This window comes from Acomys minous (assembly GCF_964271855.1).
Source record: "Acomys minous genome assembly, chromosome: 2".
Taxonomy (NCBI): Eukaryota; Metazoa; Chordata; class Mammalia; order Rodentia; family Muridae; genus Acomys; species Acomys minous.
Window position 1 is genome coordinate 102,729,733 of NC_140484.1, and position 10,526 is coordinate 102,740,258.

The window sequence follows — 10,526 nt, forward strand, 5'->3', positions numbered from 1 at the left end:
TAAAAGAAAAGTCTCTTCCTGTGTCCTTTTGAAAACTACATTATATCACAATGGCTGTTTTAGGTAAAGTAAAATGAGAGGCACCACCAGAAAGCTAAGGTGGTGGCAGCAGAGGGACCAGCTTGGTACCAGCCTTGGGAAGTCTGACTTAAGTCACAAACTACTCACAGACTCTATCACAAGGCAGAGTTGATGCGACGGAGCACCAGCAAGCAGCCCATTACACTGTGGAGCCCAGAACCCGTGAGGAGGAACTGGGAAGGAAGGCTGTCTTTAGGCTGAGTCCACATCTTATTTGTAATGCACGCTAACAAAGCTTGGGGGAAGCAGGCTGAGCCAAGCAGCAGGAGTAAAATAGATATTTACGTGTGTGTGTGTGTGTGTGTGTGTGTGTGTGTGTGTGTGTGTGTGTGTGCGCGCGCGCGCGCACTTCTTTCTCTCAGTTTTCCTACCTTGGGCTATTTCACCATATTGTTGGCCCTCTTGTTTGCTGTTAATATTCTTTTTAAACATATCCCCCTTAATTTCAGTACCAGAAGTTTTATTTCATAAATACTCAAAGTGGCAGGATAAAAAACCTGTTGATTAACCACATGACGAAATGACTTCAAAGAACAACAGTGCTGAGGATTCCGCAGCCTCTGCAGGTCATGGAGAAGTGTGTCCTCAAGCCCAGCTGAGGAGCTCATGCATGCACACGGGGAAGTCTGCACTAAAACGGCTGCTTCACGTGTGTCAGTACCACCCTGCTTTGAAGCACTGAAATAGACAGAAACCTAGACTGGCAAGCTCCTAGAAGACATCCCAACTGGGCTGATTTGAAAGAAGCAATTGGCCTAATCTCCTGGTTTCTAACCTCCATTTCTGTAAGTAAATTGCTTGAAAGAAAAACAATGTGATAATGGCCTTTGAAGACATTCTGTTCTCTTATGTAGGTTAGACATTATCAGGATAATTTTGCAACCAGTACTTTTTCTTGCAAAATTTCTCATCATGGAGTGAGAATACATAGGTAAAGTAAGCCAACAGGTGAGAAACACAAACATCTGATGTGCTTTTACACATAAAAATGACATCATGACAGCCTCAGGAATATCACTAAGTGATGTAAATTTTAAAAGATCAAGCTATTACCTCAAATAGCTGTTTCCTCAGAGAAAATTGGGAAATGGGAATTTCTTGATAATTTCTCTAAATAATCAAGTTTCCTTTTGATTCTTCACTTAATTATTTCCTTGAAATTCAGTCTCTTGGCTTAGAAATTTAACATAAAAAATAGCTTTCAGAATAGGTTTCATTAGTTTCAGTGCTACAAGAGACATTATCAGAACTCATCAGAATCTATTAATGGAAGCATTCCCTGTCCACTCTGACCATCATCTTTAACAAAATGCTTTTGAAATTTTTATTTACCTTACTATTCTTTTTGAGTCAGTTTTATTTAGACAGGCTGACCTCCCAACTTGCCATGCAGCCTAGGATGCCCTTGAGCTGTTGATCCTCCAAGCTCTATGGGCCCAGTGTTGAGATTACAGGTGTGTGTCACCATATTGGCTCAGAGTGAATTTTGTGGGTATATGTGTGTGGTATATGTATATACAGATACACTTAGGGTGTCTTCCTCTACAGCTCTCACCTCTGACCCTTGACCTCACCATTTCTGCTACAGTGGCTGACCATTTAGCCCCCAGGATCCTCATTGTCTCTGTACTCTGGGGCTGGAGTTATCCATAGGTTAATGGGGACCCCAACCTCAGTCTTCATGCTTTACTCTCTAATCTCTTTGCCCGCCTCTACAGCGTGTTTTTAAATAGGAGATTATTTTGGCACTTGAAAGAGGTCTACTAAGTAGGAAAAAGATTGAAACAATGTCAAAATAAACAGGTTTTTCTTTCAGTGCCTGCCACAGTGTGAATACACTAGTTTTACCTATTCATTTCTGTTCAGCTTTATTCTGATAGTGCCAGGGACCGAACCCAGAGCCTTAAGCCTGTTAAACACATACTCTATTACTGAGCTACAGCCCCAACCAACTCATTATCAGAGCTTAAGAAGAAAGGAAAAAGTTAAAACAGCATAGGAGGCTCATGCCCTCAAGTTATCTTACCTTACAGAAGAATGTTTCTCCTCTCGGTAGACAGGCCGTCTAATAACCATTGTGTACATGCAGCATTGTGGGAAAGGGGTTCCCAGCGTGTCCAGGCCCCAGAGCAGCAGGTTTCTTCACCTACAAAGAAATCCAACCACAGTCACGGAGAGTTTCCTAAAATAACAAAGACCACAGCTGTCGCCAGTCAACTTTCTGATGACTTTAAATTTCAGGAGTTCCCAACAAATCGACAGTGATGTCAGAGCAGGATTTAGAGAAAATGATCTTGCTGCTTACAACTATCTCCAAGATGCAATCTAATATGATTTATTTTTGAGATTCTATGCCCTTCTCCCCCAGCACCATCCAAACTTTTTGAAAAGGAGTAAATAAATAAAATAACAACACATTTGGAATTTGGATACAAGCTGAGAGTCTTGTTTTTTCTATTGAGAATGCATCTTCAGGCCTGCTTGCTTTGAATTACTTTTTAAGGGCACCATCAGTCACCTGCTCTTTTTAAAGAGGACAAAAAGGACAAAATGTGTGTATTCAATACAACAGCTGCCCAGAGCCAAATGTAAACTACAGTAAGTAGAAGATTATGCCTTTCAATGGTGGCTCTTCATGTGCCTTAAAGGCATCTGGTCAATAGTATTTTCATGCACACAACAAACTAGTTCAAACATTAACTAGCCAGAGTTATTGCTACCTTCTTTACATGGATTCTTAAAAAACAAAACAGTAAAAACCCAATCTTTCTCTCTCTACAATTCAAATAAAAAAAAGCTTTTCCCATTCCAACTGAATCCCAGCTGTGTACATTCCATTCAGGTTAAGGATACAAGAGATGCCTCCTACAATACCACAAGAAGTCACTCTAGGCATTAACCTATTGGGAGACCTGCCATCCCTTCTGGAGGTGGGGGTGCTGAGCCATTAGCACTTAACCTTTCAGTCAAAGAAAGGGACAGGGGCTCTGCCAGCCTAACCTGTGGAGGGTCAGAGTGGCAGTGGTAGAGCTTCGCTAGCAACGCAAGGGGACATTCAGTTGTCTTAAGAGCGACTCATGGCTTCCTTTTTTCCTCATGTTTTATCCCCCGCCCCCCCCCCCCAAGTCTTTAAGGTAGGCAAACTGTTAGCCCGCACACGGAGCTAAAATGTGAGTGCAAACTGTGCCTATTATTTCCAAATAAATGACATAGACACGGTCAGAACAACTCCTTCAAAGCAAAGCACAAATACCACGGAAGAATCCTTGCAGAAACTCAGACTGTGGTGGGAAGTCTACAGCAGGAGCCAGGAGCATCTTACACTGCCCGAAGGCAAGGAAGTATTCAAAGAAAGCCACAACCACGGGGACAAAGGAGCCAGCTTCAGAGCTCTCAGGGATCAGAGGCCACGGACAGCTTTTCACTACGATGGCATCTACATATCAAGAATGAACAGCCCAAAATAGTTTAGTTTTACAATTAAGCTTGGTTGTTTAGGGTTAAGAAGTTTTTAGGTCTACATAGTTGTTTTAGGTTGATAACGCCAAGATATGATAGATATTGATTTACATTCAGAATTTTACATGCACCAAGACAGGAAAGACATTTTCTTCAAGGCTGCCAAATACAAATAGCCAAAACACTAAGAATGTAACTTTTATATAATTCCTGATTGTTTCATGGTTCTTCTTGCTATAGGTAGTTAATTGTATATATGTTAGTTAATTGTATATAGGTAGTTAATTGTATATATGTGTATTGTATAAATGTATGTGTAAAAATTTTTTTAAAAAATGATCAGCGTCAGTTGGTACCCAACACTAAGCCCACCCCAGTGGATTGTAATGAACCTGGCTGGGGTCACACAGACATCCCTAGGCAAAACCAGTGTGGGGGAAGAAAGTGATAGGCAGGAGCAGGAGCAGGAGGAGAATGAGGAGGAGGAGGAGGAGGAGGAGGAGGAGGAGGAGAAGAATGAATGAATGAATGAATGAACGAACGAACATTATCAAACATCTTACTTCTAAGCGTGTCTTCAGTATTCTCTGTCTCCCTACGGACATGAAAATGTCCCAATGTGGCTTCAAGCCTTTAAGAGTCCTTGCAGATTTTTAGTGGTCTCCAAATGCCCATCACCACGTCCACCACAGAGACAGCTGGGCACGACAGAGAGGAAACATGAGAGGTGGGAGTTGACAAAAACATGAGACAGTATTCAGTGATAACAGGAAAAGGCAGGGTGCTAAAAGATAGAGGGATCAAACTTTTTCTCCCTGCAAGAAAGGTGATAATGTAACAATTTTCTATGGCTTTAATGGAACAAGGAGATGGTCACCAGTGCCTGGTGTGTACGTTCAACACAGCTCAAGGCTTCCTAAAACAAACAGTGCTGTACAGTTAAAATGACATTAAAAAAATATGTATATATATTTTTTCCTTATGTGTAAGTGCCTAAGTGTAAGTGCACGCACCACATGCATGCCTGGTGCCCAAGGAAACCAGAATAAGGCTTCAGATCCCTGAAACTGGAGTTGCAGGCAGTTGTGAGTAACCCTGTGGGTGCTGGGAACTGAACCTGGGTCCTCTGCAGGAGAAAGAACTCTTAATCTCTGAAATTCTCTGAGAGCCCCTTAAAATGACACTGATAAGATCATTTTAGGATTTTTCCCCTCTTCTGATAATACCAAGGACTTACAAATAACCATCGACTTTTTTTTTTTTAATGAAAAGACACTCCTTGCATGTGTGTGCTGCGACAGCATTACAGGGGTAACATACACATGTGTAGTGTACCACGTACACATAATCTCTGCTGTCTGCACCACAGTGAAGTATAAAGGGTAATGGTTCAGTACCAAAGCAGCCCCAAAGTCCATGGTATCAGACCAGTATTAATTTTCTCTTGGTGTTATTGTATGAGCTCTCAGGAATGTATGAAATGAAGAGAAAAAGGCACTGTGGACGTTAAGAACAAATACAACTTCAGATGCCTATAAAAAAGAAAGGAAGGAAGGAAGGCAGGAAGGCAGGCAGGCAGGCAGGCAGGAAGGAAGGCAGGAAGGCAGGAAGGCAGGAAGGAAGGCAGGAAGGCAGGAAGGAAGGAAGGCAGGAAGGAAGGCAGGAAGGCAGGAAGAAAGGCAGGAAGGAAGGCAGGAAGGCAGGAAGGCAGGAAGGCAGGAAGGAAGGCAGTAAGGCAGGAAGGCAGGAAGGCAGGAAGGCAGGAAGGCAGGAAGGCAGGCAGGAAGGCAGGAAGGAAGGCAGGAAGGCAGGAAGGAAGGCAGGCAGGCCACAGATGGGAATGGAAAAACCTCGTTTCCTGTAGGGAGTACAAGCTAAAGCAATCTGATGGCTCACAGAAATCACCCATAAAACAGGACTCATGACAAAGGAGCAACTTTCTAAATAATACACATTCAATGGAGGGTTCTCTTAAACTAATGGTGGCCGTAGACTCTAGCAACTACTTAAACTAGACTCACCTCTAGATATTAATTCTAGTTTTCAGTCAGAAAAAAAGTAAACAATAAACAAATATGAGAGACTTTGGAAGTATCAAAAGGAATCAATTTTCCCAATGTGTATCATTTTTAAAAAGTGGTCTTAGTACTTGAAGTAAATACTACGTTTACATGTTGCTAAATCATCCTTTTTATTACAACAACCTAGGTCTCTAAGCTTTCATACAGTTGACCACATTGGATACTAGATATTTATTCCTGCTTAATTTCTTTACAGGTGGACAAGTGAAATCCATTCAGTTAAGACCAAATTTTCCTTCATATAGTTAAGAGAAAACCCATATTGAGATAACAGACTGATGGAGAATGAATTCATAAATCATGGCATGCTTGAAATTTGCCCAAGAATACACAGCCTTCAACAAGTCTGACATCTTTACATTTTCCTTTGGCACAAGATTAGGTATTAATGACTTTTACATATTATTTTCTTCTGTGTGTTTGTGTGTGTGGTTTTTTGTTTTGTTTTGTTTTGGTTGGTTTTTTTTTTGGATTGAGACACGGAACCTCCTATGCAGTGCAAGCTGACTGGCAACCACAGCTCCTCCTGCCTCAGCCTCTCAAGTGTTAGGGCTGCAAGCCGGCTGTCTACTTTTTCAACTGTTCATGAAGCCACACAAATGAGAGCTCTGCTTCCTGGTCCCAGACCAACAAGAAGCAAAGGAACACTTACCGACTTAAGAAAAGACAAGTGCATTTCTCTGTAAAGTAAACCAGGATATGGAAAGAGAATCAGCAACTGACTCTGAGGACAGAAACTAAAAATCCACTAATGGCTCACAGGACCCCAGAGGGAAGCCAAATACAGAAACATACTCTGCTGGATCAAAGTACACACCAGGGCCAACAGGCATGCTGCCGAGCTCCACTTATACAATCAAGAGCCTGACACCCAAAATAAAGCAGGTGTTACTTTGGTGTCCCTCAACATACCATAGTGTTTATGTCCCTACAGGAGGATGTCGTATTTCTTCCAAGTGACTGGACCTCTGTGTGACATACAGATTTATTATCGCGTATAACTTACCTGTGACTCACATAAATTCTAGTAGAAAATCCAATGATTTTCACCGAATGTGGATGAGGTGATAGAGAAAAGTTTAGAATCTATTATCCAGAGCCAACTCAAAGCTTAAACCACAGGTATTAGAAATGCTTTGTCAATAGTGTCCTACTAACATGAGCATACCAGTTAGCAGCCTCAGGCCAGTGCCTGAGAAATTTGCAAGAAGCATTCAAATGAAAATGAAAAGACTAAAGGTCAGGTTTGAGGTATACAAACTGTAACTGACTGTATTTACCCGTTTTAAGAATGGTATTAGTAATGCTAAATGTGAACAAACTAAAAGTTGCACACACACACAAACAAAAAAATTATGTATTTAGCTTATATATAATGTACACATATAGAATTAACTTGAAAGACATCACTTTGGGTATAAAGGTCAAAAATGATATACTAAAGATGTAGCACGGTAGCATCCACTATTTTCCTTTTGTGATATAAATCTGTATTTGGTTACCAAATAATCAGGTAAGTGCCCTTCCATGTCACTCAAAATAAAATTAATACTAAATTGACTGCCAGATATAAAAATACATACTATCTAGCTGGTCATGTTGTTAAGTAAACGTCGAGATTAAATAAAATTTCAAATATTTGACATAGCCTAGACCAAACATTCGCAACTATGCGAATTATTTCAATCTCTCCCCTGCCTGTGTGTGTGTGTTTGGGGGGGCACACACACAAATATCTCTTAATCTTAGAAAAGCCACTGCCAGCTGAACAGATCCATATGCTGGAGCAATGTCCTGTCCTTACAAGTGTGACTCCTGCTCCCCATTTTTAATCTCAGGCAAAAATATCCTTCACTTAGGAACAAATATATCCTAAGGTTAATGCTAAAGCAGAAAAATGGCCCCCCAATGCCCACTGAGGCTAGACTATAAAATATATACTGCATTTAATCTTTGAAATACACTTCAAATATTTTATTACCATTTTTAAAAAAGTTATAAAGTACTCAGAAGGTACCACACTGCTGAGTTCCACATTTAACTGCTGAGCCAGCACTCCAGCCCTGAGTTCTGTATTTAAATAATAATCACCTTTAACTTGAGAGACTTTTCCTTGGTTCTCAGATATATATGAATGATACCCTAAATTTTCTCCATAGGATAGTCACTGATGACTATTAGGGTGTTTTTCCCCCCACTTTCTTTTATTTGGTTCTTTAAAACTGTGTCTCACTCTGCAGCCAGCCCAGGCTGGCTTCAAAATATCAATCCTCCTGCCTCAGCCTTGAAAAGTATAGAGATTACAGGCAGGCATGATGGCGCATTCCTTTAATCCTTACACCCAGGAGGCAGAGAGAAGCAATCAGATCTGAGTTCAAGGCCAGCCTGGTCTACAAAGAGAGTTCCCAGACAGCTAGGGCTACACAGAGAAACCTATGAAAGCAAGTAAGAAAAGCAATTACAGAGAGGGCTCCATCACACAGAGCTAATATACTACTTTTAAATTCCATTGAGAACACACTCTTTCTTTGGCATCTAGTTACAAGTCTTAAAAATATGCAAGCCCTCAGAGATCCTTAAAAATTATCTTTATGACTTAAGGATCAGTAGACTCAAAAGGTATTATTTTGTGTATGTGTGCAACACAGGGAATCTAAAGGACCAGATCAAAAAGCCTACCATTTTAAATACTTCATTGTACTGAAGATTAATAAAAAAAAAATTGAGATATTAAAATAAATGAGTCATTTTTTAACTTGTGATAACAAATGCTATAAGCATTCATTAGGCAGCCTCTGGGTTGTCCTTTGTATAGTTTCTGTCTATATGGCTTGTTTATATATATTCTCTCTTTATATATAAACTTACCTTTAGGGCATTTTTGAAGGCATCAACAAAATAGGTAGCAGAAATCAGAGCACATGAGCTAGGTGCTTATATTTCAATCTAGCAAATTCTCTGGAAAGGTTTTAAAATGAGAAATCAAAAATGACCACAGCCAAAACGAAGCGGCAGATAGCTAAACATACCAAAACATTACTTTGCACTATTGTCAAGGAGATACAACGCAAATTTTTATAAGCTCACCTAGAATACCAGAGATGTAACAAATATTACGTATCCCTTTGTAACAACTCCAGTGTCCATTCACCGCAGGTGCGCGCGCGCGCACACACACACGCACACACACACACACACACACACACACACACACACACACACACCACACACAGGGAGAGAGAAAACTCTATACTTTGCCTCAGGGGCTAATATTGCTTTTATACAGTTCCTATACAGTTCCCGTTCCTAAGCTGGACACATTCACTTTTTCCAGGAAAAACCAATCAAATTACTTTCTTGAAAACCGCTAAGTTTCAACCCTCCAGTTCTACTACTAAAGTCATTCATTATCAGGTAGGTAACTCTGAAGCGTTCCTGATCGGTGGTAGAGAAAAAAAAATACATGGGAGAAAACAGTAAATTGTGGTTTAATTAAAAGCAGTATCATTCAGAATTAACAAGCAATTAACATGGAATTGAGGAATTCCTATGAGAGTAAGGAAGGTGGGGAACTACAAAAAGGTCTCAAAGCCTCAGAGCAGAGTAAATGACACAGTGTACCAAAAGATAACTGCAAAACACAGTAACACTCTGAACAGAAACCAGAAGACGTTTCTGGGGTAGAGAAGTTATGGAGATGTTAAGGATCGAGCATGGGCAGTGTTTCTGCTTTTGCTAGGAAACTAGGGTCTAGGAGAGCTTGCATTCCCAGGCAACCACCCTGAAAATAAAGCGTTGCTTAATGAGGTAGGGGCCAGGAATAAACAATGGGGGAAGGGAGGTCTGGCTTTTTTACCTTTAGAGAGGATGCTGGTCCAAAGCACTCTGTTTATTGCTTCTCTGGTAGGTGGCCAGACCCCCTTCTGCTAGAGCGTGTCCTCGGGCCAGCTCACACCTGGAAAACAGAAACCAATGAGTGGTGCAGTGATCCAGGGGCGAGGAGTGGGCTCTGAGGATGGGGGTGCTAAGGAAAGGCTAGAGAGTGCAGGCAAGGGCAGGAAGGCTAGAGCAGGGCTTCTCCTCCCGCCGCCCTCTCCCCGCCCCCCCCCCACCAGCCCCTTCCCCTCCGGGGAGGGAAAGGGGGAAGAAACTGACTTTACCTGTCTCCTCAGCGGCAGCTTCCTCTCCCTCCTTTCAGCCTCCTCCACATTCACCAACTTCTCCATTGAAGAAACACCCCAGGCAGGGCCGGACACCGTGTTCCTGAGCCTCCCCGGTGCTTCACGGCCCCAGCACGGAGAGCATCCAGATAGCAGATCAGGCTCGGGGGTGGCGGTCTTGGCCTCTGAGCAGTCTCCGGGAAGGGGTGCTTGGAGGAAGTGCCGGCTTGGGTTGGGGGCGGGGAGGGGGGGGAGCAGTCCCGGTCCAGGGGCTCGGACCAGGGGTCTGGCGCGCGCCGGGCCGGAGGCTTCCAGCTACCGAGGGACTCAAGAGGTCTGGGGACAGAAAGACCCCAAGTCGTACCTCGTCCGAAGTGTCAGCAGCAGGGTGTCCCGACAGGGGGCTTTCGGGATGCACTTTGCACTGGGCCACCCCCGCCCCCTCCTTCTAGCACTTTGGGGTCACTGGGATGGGACCAAGCCTTCGGCAACCAATCAGCAGCCGCACTGGAGCCTGCGCTCCAAGCCGTAAACCAGGTCCGCGGTGGGTGGGGGTGGAGGGGTAGGGGGTGGGGGCAACTTGGTTGGTTGGTTGCTTCCTTCTCCTCACCCAGAGGCCCCCACCCCCTGGCTGCCGTAAAGCTGCCCGCGGATTCGCGACAGTTAAAGGAGGCGGGCTGGTAGGGGCTGGGACTCGTCTCCGATTGGTCGCTCTTACTTTGTCCCCGCGGTGGTTTCCGAGGCT

The 10,526-nt window shown here is 43.0% G+C and overlaps 1 protein-coding gene across 1 annotated transcript in view; it reads right to left on the reverse strand.

The window, feature by feature from the left end:
• Window positions 1–9,598, reverse strand: part of ASB7 (ankyrin repeat and SOCS box containing 7) — a 46,357-nt gene extending 36,759 nt beyond the window's left edge. Inside the window, exons 1-2 of the mRNA XM_084773350.1 lie at window positions 9,478–9,598; window positions 2,108–2,227 (exon numbers count right to left, since the gene is read on the reverse strand). The gene's annotated coding sequence lies outside the window, so the exon portion shown is untranslated. The remainder of the gene's footprint in view (window positions 1–2,107; window positions 2,228–9,477) is intronic.
• Window positions 9,599–10,526: the final 928 nt, after the last annotated feature.